Genomic DNA, 6,273 nt, shown 5'->3' with positions numbered 1-6,273 from the left:
GCAACAACAACAACAACAACAACGACAAAACCCACAAAACTATATATTGAAGAAAACATTCTTGTATATTGATAACTGCCTCATTTTTTTTTCCAGTGGCCACTACTATTCCATGGCATGTATGTGCAATAATTGATTGTGACATTTACCTACATATGGGCATTCAGATTGTCTCCAGGTATTTCGTTTTGTATTTTGAGACAGTCTTCCTCTGTTGCCCAGGCTGTAGTGCAGTGGCATGACCAAGGCTCACTGCAGCCTGGACCTCCTGGGCTCAAATGATCCTCCCACCTACCAGGCCCAGCTAATTTTTAAATTTTTGGTAGAGATGAGTCTATGTTGCCCATGTCTATGTTGCCCAGGCTGGTCTCAAACTCCTCGGCTCAAGCGATCCTCTCACTTGCCCTCCCCAGGTGTTCTTTGAGAAGAATGACAACTCTGTTGGTGAAAATACATGTGAACTAAATTGCAGTGAACTGAACTGAACCAAACTGAAACATGGACAGTACCAGGTTGGCAAATATTTAAAATAATTCTTTAAAAATCACACAAAAAGATGGTTGTCACTAATTATTAGGGAAATGTGAATCATAACCACAATTTGATCCCTTCTTACACCCACTAGGATGGCCATTTTAAAAAAAAGCACAGAAAACAACAAGTGTTATTGGGCATGTGAGAAAATTAGAACTCTTGTATGCTGCTGGTGAGATTGTAAAATGGTGTAACCACTCTGGAAAACAGAATGGCAGTTCCTTGAAAAATTAAAAATAGAACTACTATAGTATCCAGCAATTCTACTTCTGGGTATATATATTCAAAAGAATTGAAAGCAAGAACTCAAACAGATATTTGTATACCCATGTTCATGACAGCATTATTCATAATAGCTAAGAGGTGGAAATAATCCAAATGTCCATTGACAGGTGAACGGCTAAACAAATGTGGTATATACATACAATGGAATATTAGCCTTAAAAAAGGAAGGAAATTCAAATATATACTACAATATGGGTGAGCCTCAAGGATATTAGGCCCAGTGATATAAGCCAGACACAAAAAGACAAGTTTTTTTTTTTTTTTTTTTTTTTTGAGATGGAGTCTCACTCTGTTGCCCAGGCTGGAGTGCAGTGGCACAGTCTTGGCTCACTGCAACCTCCACTTCCCAGATTCAAGTGATTCTTCTGCCTCAGCCTCCCGAGTAGCTGGGATTACAGGCACCCACCACCACACCCAGCTAATTTTTTGTATTTTTGGTGGAGATGGGGTTTCAATATGTTGGCCAGGCTCAAACTCCTGACCTTGTGATCTGCCCGCCTCAGCCTCCCAAAGCGCTGGGATTCCAGGCATGAGCCACTGCACCCAGCCTAAAAAAAAAAAGACAAATTTGTATGATTCCACTTATATAAGATACCTAGAACAGACAAATTCATTGAGACAAAAAGTCAAATAGTAGTTACCAGGGACTGAGGGGAGGGGAGAACAGACAGTTATTGCTTAATGGGTACAGAGTCTCAATTTGGAATGATGGAAAACTTCTGTAGATAGATAATAGATACTGATGATTGCACAACAATGTGAATGTACTTAATACAACTGAATTTTAAAATGGTTAGAATAGTAAATTTTATCTTATATATATTCTACCACAATGAAAAAAATTCCATCAAAATGAGTGTCATCTGGGACAGTCACCCCACAGGGCAGTTTGATGACATATATCAGTCTTAAAAATAGTCAAGCCCTTTGATTAACATTCTGTACTAGGAATTTCTCATAAGAAAATAGACGAGTGTGGGCCGGGCGCGGTGGCTCATGCCTGTAATCCCAGCACTTTGGGAGGCCGAGGCGGGCAGATCACTAGGTCAGGAGATCGAGACCATCCTGGCTAACATGGTGAAACCCCGTCTCTACTAAAAACGCAAAAAATTAGCCGGACGTGGTGGCGGGTGCCTGTAGTCCCAGCTACTTGGGAGGCTGAGGCAGGAGAATGGCGTGAACACAGGAGGCGGAGCTTGCAATGAGCCGAGATTGCGCCACTGCACTCCAGCCTGGGCGGCTGAGTGAGACTCCGTCTCAAAAAAAAAAAAAAAAAAAGAAAATAGACGAGTGTTAGAGGGACATTCATCTCAGCAATATCTACAATAATACCTCTAGCTGCCCTAAATGTCCCAAAATACAGAATTTATTAAGAAAATATAAATATATCAATATGCTAGAATAATTTGTAGTCATTTAAAAATACGTTGTAGATCTACAAAATTCAATGCACAGTGCAATCCAATTTTGCAAATATGTGGTGCTTATTTATAAATATATATTAATGTATGTAATATATAGCTATATTATATTTTATATATTTGGTTTGTTTGTTTTTTGACATGGAGTCTTGCTCTGTTGCCCAGGCTGGAGTAGAATGGTGTGATCTCAGCTCACTGCAACCTCTGCCTCCCAGGTTCAAGCTATTCTCGTGTCTCAGCCTCCCGAGTAGCTGGGATTACAGGCATCCACAACCGCGCCTGGCTAATTTTTGTATTTTTAGTAGAGATGGGGTTTTGCCATGTTGGTCAGGTTGGTCTCGAACTCCGGACCTCAGGTGATCCACTTGCCTCGGCCTCCCAAAGTGCTGGGATTACAGGCGTGAGACACCGCGCCTGGCCTTTTATTTCATATATTTTAAAATCTGAAAGAACATATATTCCAAATGTTAACAGTGACAATTTCTAAAATATGGTCTTAAGAATAAGACTTTCAGCCAGGCATGGTGGCTCACACCTGTAATCCTAGCACTTTGGGAGGCCAAGGCAGGAGAATTATTTGAGACTAGTTGTTCAAGACCAGCCTGGTCAACATAGCAAGACCCCATAAAATTTTTTAAAAGAATAAAACTTTTTTATTTTTGGCTTATCTATATTGCCTTCTTGGGTTTTTCCTCAAATAAAATAATATACTTCAGGCATAATTAGAAAAAAAACAAGTGAATTTGGGCAAAACTCACATCTAACCTTTCTTTATAATGCTGGATGTCAAAGAGGCTATCTGTGAAACAAGAGGTGACTCTACTGGCAAGTTTTCCCTTGGTTTGTTTTTTTCTTTTTTCTTTTTCCATTCAACAAGAGGATAACTTGACATTTTGGCTTACCAGTTCAAGGTTGCAATTTTTATAATGCATTATAAGAGATGTACACCTCCATAGTACAGGTGTAGGTGGGAGATGACAGTAGCAGGTGATTTGGTATTCTGAGTTTAACACGTCATTTAGCAGTATCTTCTTCTTTTTTTTTTTTTTTTTTTTTTTTAAGAGAGAGATGGAGTCTCCCTCTGTCACTCAGGCTGGAGAGCAGTGGCAGGATAGTAGCTCACTGCAGCCGCCAGCTCGCCTGTAATCCTAGCTCCTTGAGGATTGCTCAAGCAATCCTCCCATCTCAGCTTCCTGAGTAGCTGGGATTACAGGTGTGTACACCAGTCCCAGCATTATCTTTGAAGAACCAAGAAAGGCTTTACAGAGGAAGCAACAGTAAAATGCCCATTTAATATATAAAGCCTCTCTGACATGACAGAATGAATTGCATGGGCAAAGGCAGGGGAACCTGAATGGTCCAGTTTGGATGGATATTTACTATATCTATTCATACAATTCAACAAACAGTTATTGGACATTTAAGTGCCACACATGCTCCTCTAGGCACTAGAGGTGCAGCAGTGAAGAAAACAGTCCCTATTCTGATTCTAATTGTGAAAGATAGGTTTTAAAAAGCAAGCAAATGGCCAGGCGCGGTGGCTCACGCCTGTAATCCCAGCACTTTGGGAGGCCGAGGTGGGTGGATCATGAGGTCAGGAGATCCAGACCGTCCTGGCAAACATGGTGAAACCCTGTCTCTACTGAAAATACAAAAACTTAGCCGGGTGTGGTGGCAGGCAACTTTAGTACCAGCTACTTGGGAGGCTGAGGCAGAAGAAGGGCGTGAAGCCGGGAGGCGGAGCTTGCAGTGAGCTGCGATTGCACCACTGCACTCCAGCCTGGGTGACAGAGCAAGACTCCATCTCAAAAAAAAAAAAAAGCAATCAAATAAGAACATGATATGTTCAGCAATAATAAGTGTTAGGAAGGAAAATAAAGCAGAATAAGGAGATAAAGAGGGCCAGGAAGAAGAAAGGTGACCAAGGAGGGTCTTTTCTGATGGTGTCAAAGGAAAGAGAAATTAGTTAAGCCACATGGATTTCTGGGAGAAAGGCCTCCTAGATAAAACAGCAGGTACAAAGGCCCCTGACGGGGAAGCATGAAGGGAATGAGAATGAAGGTTGGAGAGACAGACCTAGGACTGTGTGATTAAAGTCCTTGGATGCCAATTAATCTAGCCACAGGAATTCTTCTAGGAATATAAAGGCAAGAACACTGGCCTAGGAATCAAGATTTCTGGAATTAAGTCCTGAGTCTGCTACTAACTTGCTTTGTGTCCTTGGATGAGTCACTTCAAGTCCCTGGGACTCAGTTTCCCCATGCATCAGGTGCCAGCAATCATCTTTACTTATCTATCTTCAGGTGAGGCTCAAAGGAAGGTGGAAGATGTGGAAGAGTTTAGAATGTATGCCGTTCTCTTCAAGGGGGAAGGAGTATGACTGTTACGTCCATAGAGGGGCTGGGAGAACAAGGGGCCCTCACTGTGTGGAAGGAAGCACTCTAGAAGTAAGGTATTGAACAAGGGAGTTGGCTATCCTAAAATTGGGAAAAAAGAGGTATCTTGGGTACCCTGAAAATCACTTTGGAGTCCCCTCCCAAGGTCAGGCAGAAACCAGGCAGAATGAGAGGGATTGTCTTTGGAAACCTCCTTCCAAAAAAATGCCTACATGACCTGAAGGTGGCTTGAAGCTCTCTCAATTTGACACTTTGTGAGTGTGTGTGTGTGTGTGTGTGTGTGTGTGTGTGTGTGTGTTAAGGGACAGAGTCAGGACAAGTCCAACATGGTGAGGGAAGGAAAGAAAGTATACAGGACAGTGGAGCAGGTCCAGGGAAGAGGGCGAAGTTCAGGACTTTGCACCAAACCTTCTCTCCCTGAGACCAAAGCAATGGTTCTCTGAGAGACCATTGTTAGAAGAAGAATAAAAGAGCTATCATTAATCAATTCCTTGCTAGCATTTATAGAGCATTGCAGGAAGTGCTTTGCAAGCATTATCTCCTTTAATCTTCACAAAACCCCTATGACATAGGTGCTATCATCCTCAGTTTGTTGATAAGGAAACTGAGATTTAGAGAGATTAAGTAACTTGCCCAAGATTGCACAGCTAATGAAGGACATAACTAGATTTTGAACCCATTGCTCATAAATGCACATTAAAAATATGTGTTGACCAGGTGTGGTGGCTCATGCCTATAATCCCAGCACTTTGGGAGGCTGAGGTGGGTGGATCACTTGAGGTTAGGAGGTTGAAGCACCAGTGAGCAGTGTTCACACTCCAGCCTGGGCTATAAAGTGAGACATATATGTATACATATATATGTATATGTGTATTTTTTAAACATATATACATATATATTTATTTACATATGTTTATATATTTACATATATTTTTTGAGACAGGGTGTCACTCTGTACTTATACATACATATACACATACATTTACACACATATGTGTATATATATGCCCAGAGAGGGTGTCCTCAGGGAAAGAAAGAATAAAGAAACATCTGAGAAGGAATTCAAAAACTCTAGCTTCCAGTCCTTGTTTCACCTGACACACTGTGTCACCCTAACAAGTCCCTTCCCCTCTCTGCTTCTCAGCAACCTGCCTCCACCATCTTCCTAATTTCTCAGCCCATTGGCCTTTAAACTTTCTGGGGTTCCTGCATCATGCTACTGGGGCCTCTTGCCACATCTCCAGCTGTGTCAGAGTCAGGTTCTGGATGGAACCTGAAGCCTTGATGGCCTGTGGGTGGAGGAACTGAGAGGAGACTCCAGGGAATTCTCTAGATTTCTGACACTTTAGATCTTTCTCTGGGACCCTTTGCAAGTCCCGTAACTTGAGCCTTATCGACCAGTGGGTTGGTACTTTGAGAAGTCAAGAAGCCACACACTCCCCTCTCTGGAGGTACACAATTTAGGCAATAACCTAAGTCATGCCAACATACCTCTGCTGCAAAAAATGCTTAAGGGAGCAGAGCAGCTAACACGGTTATTGCAGTTTCCTGACTATCCATATATAACAGTATACATGGATACTCAGTTACCTCACTGAGTTAGAGAGGAGAGGAGCCCAGAGAGGAGCTCACAGAGG

The sequence above is a fragment of the Macaca thibetana genome, chromosome 10, assembly GCF_024542745.1.
Source record: "Macaca thibetana thibetana isolate TM-01 chromosome 10, ASM2454274v1, whole genome shotgun sequence".
NCBI classification, from domain to species: Eukaryota; Metazoa; Chordata; class Mammalia; order Primates; family Cercopithecidae; genus Macaca; species Macaca thibetana.
Note: the sequence above shows the minus strand (reverse complement) of the source record.